The sequence below is a fragment of the Mus musculus genome, chromosome 13 (assembly GCF_000001635.26).
Source record: "Mus musculus strain C57BL/6J chromosome 13, GRCm38.p6 C57BL/6J".
In the NCBI taxonomy this organism is placed as follows: Eukaryota; Metazoa; Chordata; class Mammalia; order Rodentia; family Muridae; genus Mus; species Mus musculus.
The window spans coordinates 50,047,663-50,071,925 of record NC_000079.6 but is presented as its reverse complement, the minus strand read 5'-3'; the positions used below and the strand labels follow the sequence as shown (position 1 = coordinate 50,071,925).

General features: G+C 46.9%; 1 long non-coding RNA gene and 1 pseudogene across 1 annotated transcript in view; one reads left to right on the top strand and one right to left on the bottom strand.

Moving 5' to 3' along the window:
• On the top strand, window positions 2,742-17,164 carry LOC667541 (hypothetical; annotated as a pseudogene).
• Gm30520 overlaps window positions 19,078-24,263 on the bottom strand; it is a 44,587-nt gene continuing 39,401 nt past the window's right edge. The window contains exon 4 of the long non-coding RNA XR_382341.1: window positions 19,078-19,218. This is a non-coding gene — a long non-coding RNA (predicted gene, 30520). The remainder of the gene's footprint in view (window positions 19,219-24,263) is intronic.

Here is a 24,263-nt window from a genome sequence, read left to right as displayed (position 1 = left end):
AACTGGGATGCCTATAGAGGAAGGAACGGACTGATGAACCTGACAATACCAACTAAGCCAGACCCTCAGAACTCCCAGAGTCTAAGCTGCCAACCAAAGAGCATACAAGTGCTGGTCTATGGTCCCCTTCAGTAGGAAAGGATGTGCTTAATCCAATAGAAACTTGATGGCCAATGAAAGGGGAATTCTAACTGGATAAGGTGGGTGTGGGTGGTTGGATGGGAGAGCTCCCTTTCAGAAACAAGAGGAATGGGGTGTGTGTGGTAAAGACATTATGGAGGGGGAACCAGGAACAGAAAAACAATTAAAATGTAAATAAAATAATTGATAGAAAAATAAATCAAAATAAAAGCTGATTCCTTAAAATAGGCTCAGATTTGCAGGAAGCCAGCTATGTGGGTATTGCAGAAGAAAAGTAACAGAATACATCCCAGACACCTGGTGGACACACACACACACACACACACACACACACACACACACACACAAAAGACAACAGACCCCACACTTTCAAAAACACCTTATCTAAGGATAACAGCTAACTTCCCATTCCTATCCCTCACAAAACCCCATTCCCACTTCCTGATTATTATCTGTAAAACCCCAGCTTTGTGTGCAGCCTAAATAATCTGAGCCTGATGGGCACTGCCCTCCTGTAGCTACATATACAATTCTATCCTCCACCCCTCATGACCCCACATAACATGCTAGAAATCAGGTCCTTTACACACACCACTAGGGGCTCCCAGCAGCCTGGTGGTTCATCAGACTCTGATAAACACCTTCACATAAGCAGCACATACTAGCCTTTAGACTTCAGGCCAAGACACAGACACTGACTTCTAGCAGTATAGTGAAACAGTCACAGTGTCAGAGTACCCAGGAGGGCCTGTTACATATGAGGGGTTCACTGTGTTTGAGCATGAAACATACCAGGTCCAGCTCGTACCCCCTGCAATCCACTAAAAAACCCGGATATTGAGTATTGCTACACACCTTCCCAACACATAAACTCATAGGTATCAAGCCCTCTGTCTTTCTACCCAATCTGGATGTACTGCTAGATATCAGGTCTTATCAGATAACCACTTCCCTTTTGATGGAGCTCCACATGCACTATTATGTGTCAGGCCCCATGGTTCTCTAACTCCCCTCCAGTACTCACTGCCATTTCATGAACTACTTCACAGAAGTATCACAAGAATGCCTTGCCTCACCTGTTTCTGAAAAACGACATAGAGACTTCTGAATAGCATGTATAACTTAATTATTGGCATTCATTCTAATCCACATTTGCAAGGTGTCCTGTTACCTCTCACTCAATATGTCCCACTTCCTCCATGTCTGGCTTGTGATCTCCTATGGCTTCTGAATTCTTCCCACAGTTCCTATCTCTGCCCTGAAGTCCCAACTTGAATATCCAGCTCAGATAAAGGCATGCAGTTCATTCTTAAAGCCAATTAGAGAATGTCTTGGGGACTCCGCCGAACTTAGGAAATTAGTCTAACAGTAATGTCTACCCCTTTCCCTCCATCCATTTTTCCCCTGTCAAGTGTTAGGGGATAGAATGGGTGGAAGAAAAGGGTGAAGAATGATGGAAGGAAGATGAACCTACAAAGTAGCTAAATTCTAGCTACAGACAAGTGAAGGGAAATCTCCAGAGACTGAAGGAGCAATCAGGTACTGTAGAGGTGAGAGTGGCGCTCAGTTGTCTTCCTGAATCTCTCAGGTCAACTGTACAGGGTGGCAGAGAGGCCAGTAAGGACGACCGAGTCTCCATGAAGACACTGCATTACTGAATTCATGAGAGAACAGGACAAATTACAGGAATATTCATTTCTCCTTTTCTCAGGTGCTTGCTTTTGTGTATGCAAAGCTGATGTGAAGCAGGTGATGAGACCAAGGGTCTCAGATCAGGGCTTCAGTCTCCTCTGCTCTGAGGAAGCAGATATCACCTGACATCCCAGAATCAGCTACAGAGCTCAGCCTTGGGTAGGAGCCTGTCTGAGGAACATTGGCTGAGGACATCCCTGGTAACTGTGGCATAGACAATGCCTACTTCTGTTTTCACAATGGGGCTAAAAAGAAGGTGTTTATGCACAGTATGAGTGAGTCAAGGATGGATGAGAGAGAGCTTCCAGGGAAATAGAGACTTCATGACATCCATGGGCACAGAGAGAAGGCAGCTTGTCTACCAGAGAGAGGAAGAAGGGATTGTGGCTCATTTGTGTTGTTTTTAATTGGCAGGAAGTGCAGAGGGGGCAGAGCAACACCAAGAGAAAAACTGCTGCTGTAAAAGGTAAGCTTCTGCTTTCCTGTAGAGAGGAATTCTTGCCAGCCTGCCCTTCAGTGAAGAGGGTCATGATGAGAGCCATGCTCCCTGAGGACATCAGATACAGGAAGGAAGAGGAGGATGCTGGGAAGAAAATCAGAATCTGGGAATCTGCAGGTTGTGTGATAGAAAGAAGCTGTTGTTGGCTGGGCTGGGTGCTACACAAGGGAGTGTGATTCAAGGCACTGGAGTGATGCTATGTATCTGTATATGAGATTCCCAGGTCCTCTGAACGTAGATAGCTTCAATTCTCCCAGCTGTGCTTTCTTTGAGATAATTGATCCTGTGGACTTTGCACTCTTGTAAGGGGAATGACTGGAGCGGGTGGAGGGAGGTGCAAGGAAAGTGTAAATGAAAAGTTGAAACCCCTCCATTCCCCTTACAAACATGCAGTGTTCTGTTGTTGCACTATGGTGGTTGAGCATCAGAGTCCTAGCATGGGTACTCCTAAGAGAGGAGCCTCACTCTTGTTTGTTCTCAAGAAACTCTTGTTTCCTCTCACCAAGAGGAAGACAATTGACTCAAAGACTGAAATAAAGCTGGAATCAAATTTCACAGAGCTACCAGTGAAACACAGGAGGCTATATCTGAAGATCCTAGAGGCAAGGGATCACAACCCACCTGGAGTTCCAGCCTCAAACCTTCCCCAGGTTGTGAATCCCTCCTCACCCATCTGTGATTCCAAGGGTGAATATGACTTCAAGGCTGCCATGATCCTGGAAAATTTACATTACCAGGATCCAGGAGGGGCAAGGATGGAAAGTGCATCAGCTGCCAGGCTAGAGAGTGCTGAGTTTATACACTCACCAGCAGAGGTTCAGGAAACCCAAAGAGTCCCTCCACCTGCTGCCAGCCATTGGGCCACAAAGTCCCATCCAGATCCGTTGCAGAGATACCTGAGTGTTCAGCAACCTGCTTTCTGCTTCCAGGCAAAACCCCAGAAGAGCATGACTATCAAAGGAACTGGAAGAGGCATCCAGCATTCAAATGCTACTCTGAAAATGGCTACGTATGCACCATGGAGTAGGTTTCAGGATGGGGCTCCAGGATATCCCCACAGCACTGGGACAGAAAAGGTCCCAACTTCAGTAGTCAAACAATCCCATGCACTGTGGGGGAAAGCAGAGCTACCTTGTGCCTTGAGAGTGAGTCTGGGATCCAGTGAGATTCACAATAGCCAAACCACCAATATCAATGCCAGGGTCTTTGGGTTTTTAGAGGCCAAGAGAAGCCCAGCCCATCTACAAAAACCTATCCCAGAGCAATCACAGGACTCAAACCTAAAAACACAACTGTTCAGTAAGAGGAGGGATATACAACCTGGGGCAAGTTTGAGGCTGGAACTCCAGGTGGGGTCAGATCCCTTGCATCAAGCATCTCCAGATATGGTCTTTGACTTGATTTCAAAGAAGCAGACACAGGCCTGTCCTGAGAGCCATCATCCAGCTGGCCCCAGTACAGTACACCCTGCCAAGGTCAGCTTACGTTCCCAGCACTCTCTGGCCAGCTTCTAGAGGAGATGCCAAAACACCAAGACTTCCCAGGGCTTATGTGATGTCTTCATGAAGAGACAGGAAATGGTGGAAACTAAGGACATCAGTGTTCCAAAGGATCAGATCAAAGTGCTGGATCTCAAGGGGTTTCACCTTCATGAAGAGAGGCAGAGCACTCTAAGAGCTACAGGCATAAGTCAGGGAGAAAGGCAGGTGAGAGTAAGATGTTCCATCCCGAGCTCCACCGAGCTCAAGGATACAGCCAAGACTTAGATACCACAAAACGGAGAGGCTACGTCTAAGACCTCTTGGAAGAACATCCCAAGGAATGCTTTTCAATGTGGAAACCTAAGCACAACATGCAAGGGACAGCAGGATATTCTAAAGCATTCTAGCTCCCCACCAGCTACTGAGCAGACACAGAAGGTTGTAACAAGAAACGAGTCCATCTGCCATATGCTAGGTGAAATTACATGCCTTGCGAATATTCTGTTCCAGATCTTAAGAACACTGAAGGGGAACAGTCAAAGGTAAAAGGCTGGTGTAAAGTGGAATCACTGAGATCCAAGCTGGGTGCCTTATCCCATACCTCTGAGGGTCTGTATGACACACAGCATAGCAGAGCAGCAAGCAGGATGAGCTGTGGCCATGTCAGCCCAGAGGAGCACAACTGTCCATTTACATACAGGAGAAGTGGAGACAAACTGCACTCAGGAGTTGATGCCCAAAGAGCTAAGTTTATGGTTGCCATAGGCCAGACACTTGGTCATCTTCCTAATACACTTGACTCCCACTTTGACTGTGGAATTCCTAAAACTGGGATGACCTACATGGCCTCCTCTCCCATCCCTGCACATGAACCAGCTGTAGAATATTTTGCTGCCTCCAGATGTGTATGCATGAATCCCTGTGCACTGAAGCTTCAGTGGGGGGCTACCATTCTTTAAAGCCATTGACCTGAATCCAAATAAAAAGGAATCGCATACCTAGAGTAAAGAGAAGGACGAGATCTGTACATGTTAAATTATGACAGTTTTAGGGCCCAAGTCTTAAGACCACTGAAGCACTTACACTCAATCTGTAATAAGTAAATGCCAGTGCATTTAACCCAGGGAAACACACAGCTGCCTGAGTCTATCATTAGCAGGATTACTAATGCTTTCATTAATAAAGTGAAAAGGGTCTGTTTTATGGTGATGTTAAAAATCCTTTACTTATTCATGTATTTGTATCTTTGGTCCCCATTAGGTATCACTGTTTTAGGAAGCTGGGAAACCCTTGAATGTGGAGCGTAGCTGCTAATACTGGGCTTCTGGGAAGTCAAAGCAGTGTTAACCAACTGCCTCACCTCTGCTGCCAGTGACACCAGCTGAGACTACCACCATATTGTCCCTGCCCTCAGAAAGCCTAAGCTGAAATAAACTCTTCCTTCTCTGTGCCATGTCTTGTCATGGTGATGTGACCAGCCATGAGAAAATAACTTGAGACAGAAGACAGTCACGTGGGTTATAACTTCCCATGTTTGGCCTATTTTTGGTGTGACCTCACAAGGAGCCATCATGAGTAGCTACAGGAACCTGCTCATATGAGACATTGGCTCTGGCTGGCTTTGTGCTTATACTTCAGAGAAGCTGTTTGTTGCTTGGAGAGAACTTGGTCTTGGATGTTGGTGTTGGAAAACCTGAGCATTCCTGATTGATCAGTTGGACGGTGACATAGTACACTTGTCAGCTCATTGATTTTTGATGTTGTCTTTTTGCTTTATTTTGTTGTCTCTGAGACTCTAGCTCCTGGGCTGGCTCAAAACTATATAGGCCAGATTGTCCTGGAGCTCACTATGTAAAGAAGGCTGGCCTGGAGCTCACAGCTATCCATTTACCCTGCTTGTAGAATGATGGGATTAAAGACACAAACCACTTAAGCTGGTCTGTTTTAGTTTTTACAATTTTTATTTATCTATTTATTGGTTTTGCTTTTGAGTGTGATTTACACACACGTATTCATTTTCCTTCATTAATTATTACATTCTTTTCCATTGTAATGCTTACTTACTTTTCCATTGCTCTGACAAAACACCATGACCTAGGTAACTTATAGAAGAGTTTGTCTGGAAATTACAGTTTCAGGCAGTTAGAGTCCATGACCATCATGGCAGGGGTCATGACAAGCAGGCAGGCAGGCAGGCAGGCATGGCACTAGAGCAGTTGCTGAGAGTTTACATCTTGAGACAAAAACCACAGAGTAGAAAGGAAGACTGAGTTTTGAAACCTGCCCTGAGTGAGACTTGCCCTAATCTTTCTCAAACAGTTCCATGAGCTAGAGATTTTATATATATGCGCCTATGGGGTCATCCTCATCCAAACTGCCACATAGACAATTTATGCTTGCCATTTTTAACTTTGGTTTTTCTTATTGTAAAACTTATGTTAATATATATTAACTGTACAAGATAAGGAATTTTATTGTAACATGTCTATACATGCATGTAATGAACTTTGATCATCTTTATTATTTCTAGCTCTGATCTTTATTATGTTTTGTTGACTATGTTCTGGGGTTTAATTTATTCTTTTTTTCTATAACCTTGAAGGTCATCATTCAGTTGTGCAAAATAACTGTTTTTTTTATGATATAGAAATGTATGACCACGCCCTTGTCTCCTAGACCTGCTTAGCTTGTTTGATCTAGCACTGTATAGTGATATCACACTTCACAACTTAACGTGGTGGCAATTGAGGAGGAGCTTGAGGCCAGCCTCACGATGAGGAAACCCTCAAAAATAATGTCAAAGTCTCAATGATCTCAATGAAGAGGAGAAGGGAACCTGCTTTTCTTACTCTCCTATCATCTGGAAGGAGCCAATTGAAGGAGGAAGATAAGAAAGGGAGGTGGAAGAGCTGCAGAGGCTTCCTGGCATGCAATGCTGCCTGGAGAAGACAACTGTGCCATCCAGGTCTTCAGAGTGATGCTGTGGGTACCAATATCGTAACCAACAGTCTGGGAGAGAGTAACACTGGCGTGGCATCCTGTTACACCCTACTTGGTGACCCAGGAATACCACGGGGACGATGAAAGTGACAGGGGGCAGTCTTCCTTCCCTACAATCATCCTGGGCCAAACATCACCAGGTAACAGCCTTGGGTTGTGCCCACAGCCCCTGAGTCCAGCTAACACAGAGGCTGGAAGGGTTTAGGGAGATAGATATATGTCCTTAGAACATTATGCTCTTGCCCCCCAGACTCAGAGAGAAGAGCTATATCCCCAAGGTAAGAGAATTACAGTGGCAGGAGAGGACAACAGAGTCTGCAGGAAACCCAATAACTGAGGCGATTATGATAATTCTTCCTATTTATTTTATATTTGCCTTTTAAATAACCTTTGCAATTTGCACATATCACAGGACATGACACTCGTGATGTCATTTGCCTTAGAAGGAGCTTTCTCCCTGATCTGGGAAAGCTGAGCCAGAAGTGGACAGCACAGGGTGTAAATTGAGGTGGAAGGGGAGGGAGGAGGGTTTGGCAAAAGGGAAAACAGAAGTTCAGAAGGGAGGACCCTGGTGGAGAGCTGTGGTATAGCAGGTTAGTTCCATGCTAACTCCTGTCTATGTCAAAGTCTCTAAAAGAGTCCTTTCCCGGTATCTTTTGTAGGGGGTGAAGAACATGTCCAGTTCTATGGTTCTTGAATGATGGGCCTGTTTTAGATCTGGTGTGCACTGAGAGCCACAGGAAAGGTCAAGACCAGAACTACAGGAGTGTGCCTCCCTCCACACCATTAGACACCGGCAGGGCACACCACCACCCCATGCCCCATGCCCCCATCCCATAACTCATCCAGCTGCTGGGCCTGAGCTATCACTTCCTGCGTCCTTCAGCTTTACTGTAGTCCCAGTATTATATGCTGGAGCCAGAAAGAGATAGTTCACTATCATCCCACCCCTAGATCCTGAGCACCTGTGGGACTGGGCACCCACAAAGCCCCTGTCAGTCACCTCTGGACACAGAGCTGAGGGCCTTACAAGCTTCAGATTTTCACCAGCTTGGTCCCTGCACAATTAGCAGTCTTCTCACTGACCAGCATGGGAGAGAAATACAGAAATCATGTAAGTCCAAACGGGGGGGGGGTGAGAAGGAGAAAAATAGGGAGTAGGAAGGGCTATGGGAAAGAGAGAAGGGAGAGGAAGGATAGAGAATTGGGTTTGGGGATTGTGGGGAGAAGGAAAATCTGCCCTGAGGAAATTCTAGATACTGAGGTGAGGGAAAGGAATGAATGCATTGGGTGATAGAGAGGCCGTGGATAAGCAGGATCAAGTCCCCTGAAGAGTGGAGCTGGAGGGGCAGGGCATGGGCAGCCATCAGGTGTGCTTGGGATAAAGCTGCACAAATGGGAGGTAGCCTTGGAAAGATGCTCCTGGCGTGGGTAGGAGAGCTGTTGGCAGAGAGGAGAAGGGAAGCCCCAGCTCAGGAGGAGACCATCACTGCTTCTGTCTGACCTAGTCTTGGGCAGCTCTGCTATATGTTTTCTTTGTCTTCTTAGATTCCTCGGTCCAGGCTCTGGTGCCCGGTGGTATTACCATCTCCTCCCCTGACATGTTTCCACGAGGTCTGATTTTTACTACCAACCCAGTTTATTGACTGGTTCACTGAGATGGCACTGTTCCACTTTGGAAAGATAAGTTGGCCCTGTCAGGCCTTGCACACAGAAGCTCTCACAAGGACAGTGGTCATTTTTCTACTTTGTGCCCAATGCCACCGTTGGGATCAGACCCACAAGGAAATGGATTGTCACAGGACTAGAACCCTCACCCATTGGTGCTGTGTCGAGCCCTGCTGAGTACGGTGCCTGCAGTATCTACTGGGAACCCTCAAGTAGGTAGAGTGGCTCCTTGAGTTGGAAGGCCACCGCTGGTGCTATATGGAGTCCTACCCTACTGGACTCTTATTGCTGAAGATGTCACTGAATCTACTAAGTACCAGCCAGCGGTAGAAGATGAGGTTCCTGAAGCCTGGTTTTGACTTAATGCTGACCTAAGCATAAAGAAAGGCAACAGGAGGCATCAGAGGCCAGCCTCCCACAACCCCCAGGGGACAGTGTAATGATGTGACTTGCTGATGAGCTAAGGATGATTGAGTGACTGGGATCTATTGAGCTCAGCAGCAGGTCCACACACTGACACTCTGTCCCTAGACTGTTGAGGAGGACCAGGCAATGTTAAAATGAATGGCCGTATGCTTGTACATCAGTATGGAATGGAAACCATGCTCTTGTGGGTCATCCACTCACTGTATTGCATCATGCAGTAAAGCCACAACTGTCAGGCGAGTCCCGTGGAGGAAATAGAGGTAGAGATGCTGAGCAGCAAGTTCAAGGGACCCGAGTGGGTTTGACTAAGCGGGTGACTGCAGAGGCAGGCCTGTGGCCCTGTTCACTTTAATGAAGCCAAGGCATGAGGAGAGAAAAGAGGGTGGCTATTGCCCTGCATGGAGCAGGCCAGATGGACACCAGCTTAAGCATAGGATGGTGGTCTTTGGGGGAGGGTTTTAGTCTCTGGCATGCACAGAGATGTTTTGAGTGGCCTTGTATGACAACTATGTCAGCACACCTGTGAGACTGGGATGGTGGCTTTGAACTCCTACCTGAGAGGAGAGAGGAAAACAACAGGCTCAAACCCCAGCACACTCTCTTATGGCCTATCCACATGTTCCTTACTCTGACAGTGGGAATGGAGACTGTCATTTGAGCTCCTACATATTAGGCTTTCTCCATATATCCTCATGTAACCCACAGATGTCTACCTCAGTTGGGAGCATGCTCTGGAACACCTAAGGAGTAGGGGATGAATATAGCTTCTGAAGGAAGGATAGACTTTCCAAGATGGCACCCCATGGAGCCTATTAGTCAGGCCTTTTGGCCCTTGCTGTAATTCTCTGTGTGGCCTCTGACTAAATTTTGGTGTTCAGAATTCAGCTCCAGAGATCCCCACAGGCCACCTTTTGTCATCAGTTCTGTTGGCTCACTTGGTCCATGTGATGTATGAAAGAGATCATTTTCCCTTGTCCCAAATGGACATATGCAAGTGAATTGAGAGATGGCTGGTAGAGGCCCATGTCTACCTGGCATGTTAGTGGGAGCTGTTTCTTACCGTTTGTTCCCAGAGCCTGGTGCCTAGGACAGTAGCAGAGCTAGCCAGGCAACATTAATCACTTCAAATGATGACCCCCTGAGAAGCCCCTGCTGATAATGCCCAGATGTCACAAAGGAAGGAGACAGACAGGATTTATGCCTGCCTCTCTTTAGTCCCTGGAAACCAGCCAAAAGGAACTTGTCCTCTGCAGAGAAAGCTGACATTAGTAAGTCCTGGGTAATACTAAACATTGTGTCCATTCATCCACTCCTTAAAGTGTTTTTTCCCTTCCTAGAATTCACATCTCCAAGCTACTGGCCTATTATCTGAAACTAGAAATACAATGTAGCCAAGACATGGCAAGAAGAAAAATTTAATACAAAGAATATGAAAGGCCTCACCCCGCCCCCTGCTAGCCTTCACACCTGGTCTCTTTAATCTGACCAGGTATTGCAGGGATAAGGGGCGTGGCCCCAGAAGCTCCTTTTGCCCATCATGGCCTTATTCTTTCCAAGCAAGAAACACTGACTAATGTCAAGGAGTGATGCCCTGCCCAAGGTCACAGCCCTGCTGAAAAGTGGAGGTGCACACTGGTCACAGACCTGCTGAAAAGTGGCAGTCCACACTGCTTCATATGGAGGGCTCCATGCTTGCAGAGGACAGAGGGGTCCAGGTGCTACTAAGTGTCCTCTTTTTCTCCAGGTCCCTTTACATTGTTGCTGGACACTGCTCTTGTTTGTTCTGTCTGGAAAGCTCCAAGCTTCCTCCTGGCCCCTGGATGTTTGTGAACTAAAGGAAAAGTCACATTAGTAGAAATGCTGTGCTGTGACTCTGATTTCCTTAAAAATGAGGCTTACAGTGTATCTGCCTATATAAACTTTTCACCCACTGGCCAGGGTGATAGGCTACTTGCCTTAGAATAAAGATATTTAAGTGCAGATGTGGAGTGTCCAAGTCTTCTTTGGGTCTCCTCCAGTCATTTTTTGAGGTATGGTGTCCCCTCTCTCTGCTCACAGTAAGTGACACTTGTTCTCATATTTACCCATCCTCCAGTGTCCAATATCCTCCTGAGGAATGGCTGGGCTTTACAGCACGTCAATCTTTCTAGAGACTTTCTACAATGCAAACATAGGTGCCAATTGGTTCAGCAGACCTACACAGTTAGGTATGTGTCAGGCAAAGCATGAGGTCCTAGACATACTATAGTGGCAAGGATGCTGTTCTGTCCATGGGCTGAAGTCTAGTGGGTGGGAGCACAGAAAGGTGAGGTTACTGCAGGATGACAGAGCTCACATGTGCTGAGCACACATGGAGCCCTGGTCAGTCTCTAGAGCCTATGAACACATATGTGCACACATGCATGTATGTACATGCACACACAAGGAGAGACAAGGAAGCATGTGTGGGAAAAGTCTGTGAGTTTGAAGGTAAGAGCAAGGGAGACCATTTGGAGAAGGCAGCTGCTTCAGAGTCTGGAAGAGTTCTTGGATGACATGACATGTCACCTCAGTCTGGAGCAGGGTTGGTCCCAGGATAGGAAACAAAGAGCCAACTGTGGGATCTATGCTCCTGTGTCATAGAGTTCTCAGATGCAAGAAAGTTCAAGGAATGCAGAGAAAGAAATCCTCAGCTCAGAATCCCCGCACCCCCGACACACAAAGTCCTCTGTGACCTGAGCAGGGGCCTGTGCTGGGGCAGAGATGAGGAGCTGCACTCTCTTGAGGTGAGAGCCTGAGGAAGAGGGGCTGGGAATAGTCAGAGGGCTGCATTGTCACCTTTTTGTTTTGTGTGGGCTGGTGATGACATGCAAGGCCTTGTTACTCTGCCTCTGAGCTACACACACACACACACACACACACACACACACACACACACACACACACACAGGTAAATCTGAGGTTTGTCTAAAGACACACTGCCCAAGCTGATCTTGAACTGCTAGGCTCAGAAATCCACCTGCTTTTTCCTCCTGACTATTAAGGACCTCAGGTACATGCCACACTTCAGGGGCCCAGTGGGAAGACCTGACTTGAACCAATGGGCCTGGTCTTTGTGCCTGGGCCTTGTAGGAAGAGGGTGGGTCCTGTTCAATGGGACCTGTCTGAGTACCCAGGGCTGTGTATTTGTGCCAGGGTGGGGTCACATGTGTAGGAGGTGTTGGAGCAAGGTTTGTTTGCCAGGGCCGGGGCCCAGACAAATGTAGCCATGCCTGGGGCTGGGTGGCACAATCAACTGATGCCTCAAAACTAAAGAATTGAGACAGATCTGCCTCTTGAGCCCTGTAAAGTATCAGTTCAAAATAGACAGAAGCCCTGAATTTAAACCCTGAATGCTGAAGCTGTTGGAGGGGGAAGAAGGAAAACACTGCATACACAGGCATAGGCAGAACTGACTGGAGCACCCACAGCACAGGAGAGGGCCCCACGTGCTGGAAAATGAGATGACACAAAATTAAAATGCTTCTGCACAAAACAAGATGCTATCATTAGGGGGATCAGACCTCCTAGAGCCTGGGATAAGCTCATCACTGTGGGGTGTTAACATCTAGAATGTACAAAGAGCTGCAGATATTCAACTCTAAGGACAAGTGGTCAATAAATGGACTAATGAACTGAAAACAGTTTTCAAAAGAAAACATGGCACAGCCATGTCCACTAGGTATGGTGCGGGGTCATGGAGCAAGCATTACTGCTTGCCAAGGTTCCAACAAGACTGAGACACAGGCTGCAGCTGCTGTCATTCTGTCTGTCACTTTGGGGTTTGGTCTGTGTGTGCTGCATTCCTGGGGACTTTCTGTAAGATGGTTCATTTCATGTCTTTTCGTGAGACAAATTATGCATGAGTATTTTTAGAAAAATCCTAAAGTAAACTTTATTTGGCCATGACTTGGAAGTCTTACTTATGCCCTGGAGATTGTTAAGCACAGATAAGCACATACCTAGATAGGCCATTACTCCAGGAATCTTCTTAGACTTCTACCCCTGAGCTAACACAAACTGTATAAATGGAGCAGTGTAAACAGAGACAATTGACAAACTCGGACTGGCCAGGAGAATAGGTTACAGAGTCAAGGCCTCACTTTACAATAGCTTACACTTCTATAAAAATGTAGTTTACAGATAGGGGGGTCATACAGAGTACACCTCTGGAGGAATAGAATGCAGTAAATTAGACTGACTAAAATTACCTTTTCCTATTTCATAGCTTAGACGATGAAACCTATAATAAAAGGAGTTAGGTTTCTGCATTAGTATTCATAAAAAAGCCTGGTTCAGATATTTTCTGTTTGTCTGGAAAGCTTTCAATTGCAAACACTTCCAGCCTCAGAGCAGGCTGTCATATAATAATACAGCATGTTTGCTTTGGAGGAGAAATTCTTTAGATTCTCTAAATTGGAGTTACAGGGCTGATAATAATACAATCTGTTCTGTTTGCATTTTCTAATTGTAAGTGAACTCGTAATCCTGGACATGTAATGAAAAGTCAGACACACTGTGATGTGGCCTGAGCCCTCCTGACAAGTCACACGCTGTACTCCATGGTGCAGCTCCATTGTGTTAGTGTTCTGACAGCTGCGTGGGAATTCAGAAGATGGAGAATTTTCTTCCTCTAATAAATAGCATTAGAGACTCATGGATGAGCCCCAGCTCTGTGTTCATAGCAATGGACATGACCACTGCCTTTATGTGTGGAGCTGGGTTCTTTTTCCTACTACTCCCTTTCTTGAAGGACTGCTTAGTGTCACCACTACCTGGGAGTGAAAGTCACACCCCAAAAGTGAGGAGAGCATTAGTTCACACACACTGGAGCAGCAACTGTGTTGCTCTTGACTGCTACTCTCATATTTCCTGGTCAGGTAGTCAGACAGGTAAGGGGAAGTCACCAGAAAGAGCAGCACCACAGTCTGCAGGGACTGGCGGGCAGGGCAGAGGCTAAAATGGTGCTGAGGTGTCTGCCTGACACTCTCAGAGCACTGTACAGCGTGACAGAGAGGCCACTAAGGAGGACTGAGGCTCCATGGACAGGCTGCATTTCTGAGTTGGTGGGGACACAAGAGAAGCTCAGAGGAGATCATCTGTCCTCTACTGATGTGCTTGATTTATCTGCTGAGCTGACAACAAGCAGGTGATGAGACCAAAGGCCTCAGATCAGGGCTTGAGTTTCCTCGGCTCTTAGGGAGCAGGTATCACCTGACAGCCCAAAGGCAGCTACAGGTGCTCAGCCTTGGGTAGGATCCTGTCTGAGGACACTGACTGAGGACATCCCTGGTATGTGTAGCACATATAGCCCCTTTTGCAACTTTTCCAACAAGGCAATAAGGAAGTGAGTACAGTGTGAATGAGGCAAACATGGCTGAGAGAGAGAGCTCACTGGGAAATGCAGATTTCATGTATTCAAGACCAAAGAGAGCAGGCAGCTTGTATACCAGAGAGAGGAAGAACAGACCCCAGCTCATTTGTGTTGTTTCTAAATGGCAGGGTGTGAGGAGGGGGCTGAGAAAGACCAGGAAGAAAACTGCTACTGGAAAAGGTAGGCTTCTGCTTTCCTGTGGAGAGAGATTCCATCTGGCCTGCCCTTTAGTGACAAGATTCATGATGAGAGAGCCAAGTGTCCAAGGACATGACATGCAGGAAGGAAGAGGGACTTCTGGGAAGGAAAGTAGAATCAGGGAACACCCAAGTTTTGTGACAGAAAGAAGCTGTGGTTGGGCTAGGATGGGAGCTACACATGTGAGTGTTGTTCAAGGCACTGGACTGATGCTGTGCCCCTGTATAGGGAACTCCATGGTCCACCTGACAGCAGGTAGCTTCAATACTCCTATCTGTATTTCTCTTTCAGATAATTGATCCTGGGGCATTATATGTTGTAAGTGGAATTACACAAGTTGAGGGAGGAGCAGGAAAGTGTAATGGAGAAATGAGATCCCTTTATTCCACGTTCTCACTTTCAGTGTTCCTTGCACTATGATAGTTGAGCATTAGAGTCCTCGCAGAGGTGTTCATAAGAGAGATGCCTCACTCTTCTGTGATTTCATTACTTGTCCTGTTCTTACTTAATTATCTCCAGGTTGTAGAGATGGAGAAAAAAATGTGGAAGAGACCAATGCTCCATCACAACCTATGAGAATGTAAGAAATCTTTGTCTCATGGGAATTTTCAAGCCAGATTGTGAGCGCAGGGTCTGGAGATGCTGTGCAGGGTGCAATGGGAAGACAGCCCTGTTGGATGTGAGAATGAGGAACATGTGACATGGAGGCAATGAGTCACTGTATGGCTACAGGTGCCATATTTACACAGACTGATGGGCCTCTTGATCCTCTGCTTGGGGCTGATGTTTTGCCTGCTCTCTTTTGCAGTTCCACTAAGCAACTGCTCCAATACTACCCACCACAACCCCTGTGGAACCCTCTTCACAAAATGGATCACCTTCCTCTCTTTCAGCAGTTGTCTTACCTCAAGGTCTTGGAGCATCTTATATAGAAGGAGTTTAGTCACATATTCTGGGGCATTTCCTCTCTGTTAGCTGAGTCAGTTTTGGCTATTGCCCAGATTCTCAGAAGCTCTACCTTGTCAGAACGGAAAACCGTGAGGTTTTGTGATGCTTTTGGCCCTGCCCAAGCTCTAGCCCAGGGTCAAGGACAACCACAGCTTTCCCAGGAACTGCCATTGGCTCTGAAACTTGTGACACCAAGCTTGGAAGGTGTGGCATGGTTCCAAGAAATGGAAATGGTCCCAAGCTCTACATCAAACCAAATACCTCCTTCTTTTAGGAGAAGAACCTGTAGAATAGCATGTCCTACCACTGAGAGAGGTACACAGACACCACTAACAACTGAAAACCAGTCCTTGCCACATGGACTAATACTGGAAAAACACCACAGATTCTGATATCCAAAAACATCAAGAAGCTATTTGTAAGGCCACTAAGAACTTGTCGAAGGGCACCCAGCACACTACAGGTATCAGGTCAGCATCCATCCTTCCTGAGAATTGTCAGATCATCCATAACAATGAGGAGCCACAGAATGAAGACAAGGCACCTAACATGGGAGAACCACAAGGAACTCCTGTCACACTCCACCCTTCCAGGAAACTGACCCAGTTTCATGAACATTTCCCAGCAAACAGTGATCATTATTGTAAAAGCAGGTCTCAACACTCCCAGACTGCCAAGCCCTCCATCCTCAACTGCAACCCTACAAATGTAGCAAAATGATGGAGTCCTTTCCCCTGGGGTACCTGTAAAGAAGGACATAGCAACCTGTGATATACATAACACCATCAAGAAGGGTATTGGTCTAGGAGACAAAGTTGTGTCTTGCACTTCAAGCAACAACCCTGGGAATTGGCTAAAATCCAGGAACCCTGCACTGAGGAAAGACACTCTGTCCTACATGAACCCTTAGGAGCAACATTCCTTCTTTGACCCAAACACTGAAAGGAAGCTGGAATCAAACAGCACAAAGCTCCCAGAGAAAAGCAGAAGGAGACCATATCAGGAGAACCTTGAGGCAAGGGATCTGACCCCACCTGGGGTTCCAGCCTCAAATGTTCCCCAGGTTGGGTTTGCCTCCTCACCCATCTGTGGTTCCAAGGCTGAATACTATTCCAAGGCTGCCATGGTCCTGGAAAATTTACACCACCAGAATCCAGGAGGGACAAGGGTGATAAGTATTTCAGATGCCAGGCCTGAGAGTGCTGAGTTTACATTCTCACCTGCAGAGGTTCAGGAGTCCCAAAGAACACCTCCACCTGCTGCCAACCATGGGCCCTCAAAAGCCCAACTAGATACATTGCAGGGATACCTGAGTATTCAGCAACCTGCTTTTTGCTTCCAGGCAAAACCCCCACAGAGCAGAACTATCAAATGCACAGGAAAAGGCAAGCTGCAACCAAATACCAGCCCTAAAATGCCCACTCTTACACCATGGAAGAGACTTAAGCATGTGGACACAGGACAACCCTGCCAGTGGGTGGTAGTGATTGACCCTGAAGAAAGTATCCCGCCTTCACCAGCCAAACAAAGCAATATAGTGGAGGAAAAAGAAGAGCCGCCTCCTGCATTGAGAGTGAGTCTGGGATCAAGTGACATTCACAATGACCAAGCCATGGATCCCAGGACCTTTGCATCTTTAGAGGCCAACAAAAACCCAGGTCATCTCCAAACACCTACCACACAGCACTCAGAGGACTCAGCCCTAAAACCACAAGCATAGAGTAAGGTTGACTTGATATCAAAGGAGCAGCCAGAAGCCTGGCTTGTGAAACATGATCCAGATGGGCCCAGTAGAGTACATCCTAACAAGGTCAGCTTGCCTTCACAGAGCTCACCTCCCAGCTCCCAAAATGCATGCCAAAACACCCAAGCTTTCCAGGGCTTAGGTGATGTCCTCATGATGGCACATGAAAGGGTGGAAACTAAAGAGATCAGTGTCCTGAAGGATAAAATCAAACTGTTGGATCCCAAGTGGCTTCATCACCATGAAGAGAGGCAGAGTATTATAAGATCTACAGGCATACGTCAGGGAGAAAGTCTTGGGGGAGTGAGGCCTCCATCTCAAGCTCCACCCAGCTCAATGATACAACCTGGATACCAGGAAAAGGAGAGATTACTTCTAAATGCTCTTGGAAGAACATCAGAAAGAATCCATTACAATATGAAAAAATCAGCAGAAAATACAACAGTTCAGGGGATTCTTTACAGAATGATCACCCCCCAGCATCTACTGTCCAAATGCAGGAGGCGGTAATAAGATACAAGGTCATCTAAAATATGGTAGCTGAAATACAATCCCTGGTGAGTATTCTTGTCCTAATCCTGGAAAATACTGAAAGGTACCAACCAAAGGTACAAATGTGTACAGTGGAATCACTGACATCCCAGCTAGGTGGCTCATCCTATCCTTCTGAGGGTCTGTAAGACACAGATCATAGCAGAGTACCAGGCAGAAAGAGCTGTGGCCATGCCGCAATCCCTGAGATGCATAACTGTCCCTTCACATACAGAGGAATTTAAGATGAACTACAGTCAGGGATTGAAGACCTGAGAGCCTATGATCAACATCGGAACCAAGTAAAGAGGGGAATGGGCTTTGACCAGTTCCACATTCCCAGGGAGTTTGACCTTCCATGTAGGTACAGCAGAATTGGAGAGAAACAGGAGCCAGGTCTTGCAGACCAGAGAGCCTTTGACCCATGTAGAACAAAGATTGTAATGGGTCACTGTCCACACAGAAGCCCCGAGTGCAAAAGCATTCATTCAGATACAGAGAAATTAGTGATGAACAGCAGCCAGGTGTTGACCATAAAGCCTTTGACCCACATCAAAGTACAAGAAAAGGAATGGGCTGTGGCTGGTTTCTGAGTCCCAAAGAGAACCATCCAGTCAAGCACAGGGCAACTGACAGCTCTTGGCCTTCAGTTGCTGCCCAGCGAGCCTCTGACCCCAGGTAGACCTTACCAGAGTAAGTCAAGGAGCAGGGGGCCCAGGCCATCCATGCTTTCCCACACCAGGATCTTCCAGAAGATGTCCCATCTGCCCAGCCACTGTTTTCCCCATGCCTCCTTGTAATAAACTTGGTTTTGTCCCTGCAAGGAAATTCTTTTTCTTTCTGGAATTCTTCCTCGCCTTCTCATGGCTCCTCCCCAGGCAGGAGCTGCTTCCTGGTTCCTGCTCCTATCTTTCAGCATAGTGGTTTCTGTCCTACAGTGATGGAGCAGGGTAAGTTCAGCATTGCTTCTGCCTCACTGCAGTTTATGGAGAGACAGGTACACATGGGAAGGCACGGGCACTTAGAGGTGGCATCCTCACACAGTCCCATCGCTATGCACATAGTATCAATCTTGCTGTCATTACAGAGACAACAAAGGGCTATAGTTTTTCAGGATGAGCCAGTCATGTAAAGATCCCATTCAGGTGTGGCCCAATGTTTTCCCTTTGCTGTCCCACCTTGATGTATTTGTCACTGTACAGAATGATGTGCAAAGATGACAATCACGAATTTTCATCCCCAGTTCCAAGATAGGAGAATCTCTACCTGCATGAGTAGGACAGGCACAGAGAATACCTATCCCAGGAGACCCTACTGAACTTGATGCAACCTGAGCCCCGATCAACACTTACCTAAGCCTGGGTGATAGGGCAGTGACTGCCCATAGTCTGCCTTCCTCTCTGATGACAGCAGGGTCCAGAGTTGATCCTGCAGTGTTTGACCTTGTGTGGTTGCTGAGGCCCATGTCACACAGGCCTGCCCAGTAACACAGCAAAGCCTGCAGAGAAACCAGAAACATCCCATTGAGTCCACTCAATGCTCTCCCTGAAGACCTGGATCCATCCTGCCCAGGCCATCACCTTGCTGACATGTGGACATGCAGCTCATAGGATGCCGCACCAGTGCCACTCTGGTATAGACAATGTCAGCTTATAGATTGTGTTCTGGTGGAAGCTTTCTTTGACAATATTTGGAAACCTACATTTTTTTTCTTTCTTTCTTTCTTCCTTTCTTTCTTTCTTTCTTTCTTTTTTTTTAGGTTTTTTTTTTTTTTTTTTTTTTTTTTTTTTTTTTTTTTAGGTTTTTTGAGACAGGGTTTCTCTGTGTAGTTCTGACTGTCCTGTAACTCACTCTGTAGACCAGGCTGGCCTTGAATTCAGAAAGCCACCTGCCTCTGCCTCCTGAGTGCTGGGTTTAAAGAATAGACAGAGGGCTGCATTGTCACCTTTTTCTTTTGTGTGGGCTGGAGATGACATGCAAGGCATTGTTACTCTGCCTCTGAGCTACACACACACACACACACACACACACACACACACACACACACAGCTAAATCTGAGGTTTGTCTAAAGACACACTGCCCAAGCTGATCTTGAGCTGCTAGGCTCAGAAATCCACCTGCTTTTTCCTCCTGACTAGTAGGGCCCTCAGATACATGCCACACTCCAGGGGCCCAGTGGGAAGACCTGACTTGAACCAATGGGGCTGGTCTTTGTGCCTGGGCCTTGTAGGAAGAGGGTGGGGCCTGTTCAATGGGGCCTGTCTGAGCACCCAAGGCTGTGTATTTGTGCCAGGGTGGGGTCACATGTGTAGGAGGTGTTGGAACAAGGTTTGTTTGCCAGGGCCAGGGCCCAGACAAATGTAGCCATGCCTGGGGCTGGGTGGCACAATCAACTGATGCCTCAAAACTAAAGAATTGAGACAGATCTGCTTCTTGAGCCCTGTAAAGTATCAGTTCAAAATAGACAGAAGACCTGAATTTCAACCCTGAATGCTGAAGCTGTTGGAGGGGGAAGAAGGAAAACACTGCATACACAGGCATAGGCAGAACTGACTGGAGCACCCACAGCACAGGAGAGGGCCCCACGTGCTGGAAAATGAGATGACACAAAATTAAAATGCTTCTGCACAAAACAAGATGCTATCATTAGGGGGATCAGACCTCCTAGAGCCTGGGATAAGCTCATCACTGTGGGGTGTTAACATCTAGAATGTACAAAGAGCTGCAGATATTCAACTCTAAGGACAAGTGGTCAATAAATGGACTAATGAACTGAAAACAGTTTTCAAAAGGAAACACGGCACAGCCATGTCCACTGGGTATGGTGCGGGGTCATGGAGCAAGCATTACTGCTTGCCAAGGTTCCAACAAGGCTGAGCCACAGGCTGCAGCTGCTGTCATTCTGTCTGTCACTTTGGGGTTTGGTCTGTGTGTGCTGCATTCCTGGGGGTGCTTTCTGAAAGATGATTCATTTCATGTCTTTTCGTGAGACAAATTATGCATGAGTATTTGTAGGAAAATCCTAAAGTAAACTTTTAATCATAACTCATAATCCTGGCCATGTAATGAAAAGTCAGACACACTGTGGTGTGGCCTGAGCCCTCCTGACAAGTCACATGCTGTACTCTCTTGGTGCAGCACCATTGTGTTAGTGTTCTGACAGCTGCGTGGGAATTCAGAAGATGGAGAATTTTCTTGCTCTGATAAATAGCATTAGAGACTCGTGGATGAGCCCCAGCTCTGTGTTCATAGCAATGGACATGACCACTGCCTTTATGTGTGGAGCTGGGTTCTTTTTCCTACTACTCCCCTTCCTGAAGGACTGCTTAGTGTCACCACTACCTAGAGGTGAAAGTCACACCCCAAAAGTGAGGAGAGCATTAGTTCACACACACTGGAGCAGCAACTGTGTTGCTCTTGACTGCTGCTCTCATATTTCCTGGTCAGGTAGTCAGACAGGTAAGGGGAAGTCACCAGAAAGAGCAGCACCACAGTCTGCAGGGGCTGGCAGGTAGGGCAGAGGCTAAAATGGCGCTGAGGTGTCTGCCTGACACTCTCAGAGCACTGTACAGGGTGACACAGAGGCCACTAAGGAGGACTGAGGCTCATGGACAGGCTGCATTTCTGAGTTGGTGGTGACACAGGAGAAGCTCAGAGGAAATCATCTGTCCTTGCTGAGGCTCTTGATTTATCTGCTGAGCTGACAAGAAGAGGGTGATGCGACCAAGGGCCTCAGATCAGGGCTTGAGTCTCCTCGGCTCTTAGGGAGCAGGTATCACCTGACAGCCCAAAGGCAGCTGCATAGCTCAGCCTTGGGTAGGATCCTCTCTGAGGATCACAGACTGAGGACATCCCTGGTATGTGTAGCATATATAGCCCCTTTTGCATCTTTTCCAACAAGGCAATAAGGAAGTGAGTACAGTGTGGATGAGGCTAACATGTCTGAGAGAGAGAGAGAGAGAGAGAGAGAGAGAGAGAAAGAGAGAGAGAGAGAGAGAGAGCTCACTGTGAAATGCAGATTTCATGTATTCAAGACCAAAGAGAGCAGGCAGCTTGTATACCAGAGAGAGGAAGAACAGACCCCAGCTCATTTGTGTTGTTTCAAAATGGCAGGATGTGAGGAGGGGGCAGAACAAGAACAGGAAGAAAACTGCTACTGGAAAAGGTAGGCTTCTGCTTTCCTGTGGAGAGAGATTCCATCTGGCCTACAATTTAGTGAACAGGTTCATGATGAGAGAGCCAAGTGTCCAATGACTTGACATGCAGGAAGTAAGAGGGACTTCTGGGAAGGAAAGTAGAATCAGGGAACACCCAAGTTTTATGACAGAAAGAAGCTGTTGTTGGGCTAGGATGGGAGCTACACATGTGAGTGTTGTTCAAGGCACTGGACTGATGCTGTGCCCCTGTATAGGGAACTCCATGGTCCACCTGACAGCAGGTAGCTTCAATACTCCCATCTGTATTTCTCTTTCAGATAACTGATCCTGGGGGCATTATATGTTGTAAGTGGAATTACACAAGTTGAGGGAGGAGCAGGAAAGTGTAATGGAGAAATGAGATCCCTCCATTCCCTTCTCAATTTCAGTGTTCGTTGCACTATGATAGTTTAGCATTAGAGTCCTTGCAGAGGTGATCATAAGAGAGATGACTCACTCCTCTGTGTTCTCATTACTTGTCCTGTTCTTACTTAACTATCTCCAAGTTGTAGAGATAGAGGAAAAAATGTGGAAGAGACCAAGACTCCATCACAACCTATAAGAATGTAAGAAATCTTTGTCTCATGGGAAATTTCAAGCTAGATTGTGAGCACAGGGTCTGGAGATGCTGTGCAGGGTGCAATGGGAAGATAGCCCTGTTGGATGTGAGAATGAGGAACATGTGATATGGAGGCAATGAGTCACTGTATGGCTACAGGTGCCATATTTACATAGACTGATATCTCTCTTGATCCTCTGCTTGGGGCTGATGTTTTGCCTGCTGTCTGTTGCAGTTCCACTAAGCAACTGCTCCAGGACTCCCCACCACAACCCCTGTGGAACCCTCTTCACAAAATGGATCACCTTCCTCTCTTTCAGCAGTTGTCTTACCTCAAGGTCTTGGAGCATCTTATATGGAAGGAGTTTAGTCCCATATTCTGGGGCATTTCCTCTCTGTTCCCTGAGTCAGTTCTGGCTACTGCCCATATCCTCAGAAGCTCTACCTTGTAAGAATGGAAAACCATGAGGTTTTGTAATGCCTGTGGCCCTGCCCAATCTCTAGCCCTGGGGCAAGGACAACCACAGCTTTCCCAGGACCTGCCATTGACTCTGAAACTTGTGACACCAAGCTTGGAAGGTTTGGCATGGTTCCAAGAAATGGAAATGGTCCCAAGCTCTACATCAAACCAAATGCCCCCTTTTTTCAGGAGAAAGACCTGTAGAATAGCATGTCCTACCACTGAGAGAGGTACACAGACACCACTAACAACTGAAAACCAGTCCTTGCCACATGGACTATACTGGAAAAACACTAAAGTTTCTGATATCAAAAAACATCAAGAAGCTATTTGTAAGACCACTAAGAACTTGTTGAAGGGCACCCAGCATACTACAGGAATCAGGTCAGCTTCCATCCTTCCTGAGAATTGTCAGATCATCCATAACAATGGGGAGCCACAGAATGAAGACAAGGCACCTGATATGGGAGAACCACAAGGAACTCCTGTCACACTCCACCCATCCAGGAAACTGACCCAGTTTCAGGAACATTCCCCAGCAAAGAGTGATCATTATTGTAAAAGCAGGTCTCAACTCTCCCAGGCTGCCAAGCCCTCCATCCTCAACTCCAAACCCTACAAATGTAGAAAAATGATGGAGTCTGTTCCCTTGGGGGTACCGGTAAAGAAGGACATAGCAACTTGTGATATACATAACACCATTAAGAAGGGCATTGGTCTAGGAGACAAAGAGGTGCCTTGCATTCAAGCAACAGCCCTGGGCAGGGGCTAAAATCCAGGAACCCTGCACTGAGGACAGACACTCTGTCCTACATGAACCCTTAGGAGCATCATTCCTTCCTTGACTCAACACTGAAAGGAAGCTGGAATAAAACATCACAAAGCTTCTAGAGAAACACAGAAGGAGACCATATCGGGAGAACCTTGAGGCAAGGGATCTGATCCCACCTGGGGTTCCAGCCTCAAAAGTTCCCCAGGTTGGGTTTGCCGCATCACCCATCTGTGGTTCCAAGGCTGAATACTATTCCAAGGCTGCCAGGGTCCTGGAAAGTTTACATCACCAGGATCCAGGAGGGACAAGGGTGGAAAGTATTTCAAATGACATGCTTGAAAGTGCTGAGTTTACATTCTCACCTGCAGAAGTTCAGGAGACCCAAAGAACACCTGCACCTGCTGCCAGCGATGGGCCCTCAAAAACACAACCAGATCCATTGCAGGGATACCTGAGTATTCAGCAACCTGCTTTTTGCTTCCAGGCAAAACCCCCACAGAGTAGAACTATCCAATGCACAGGAAAAGGCAAGCTGCAACCAAATATCAGCCCCAA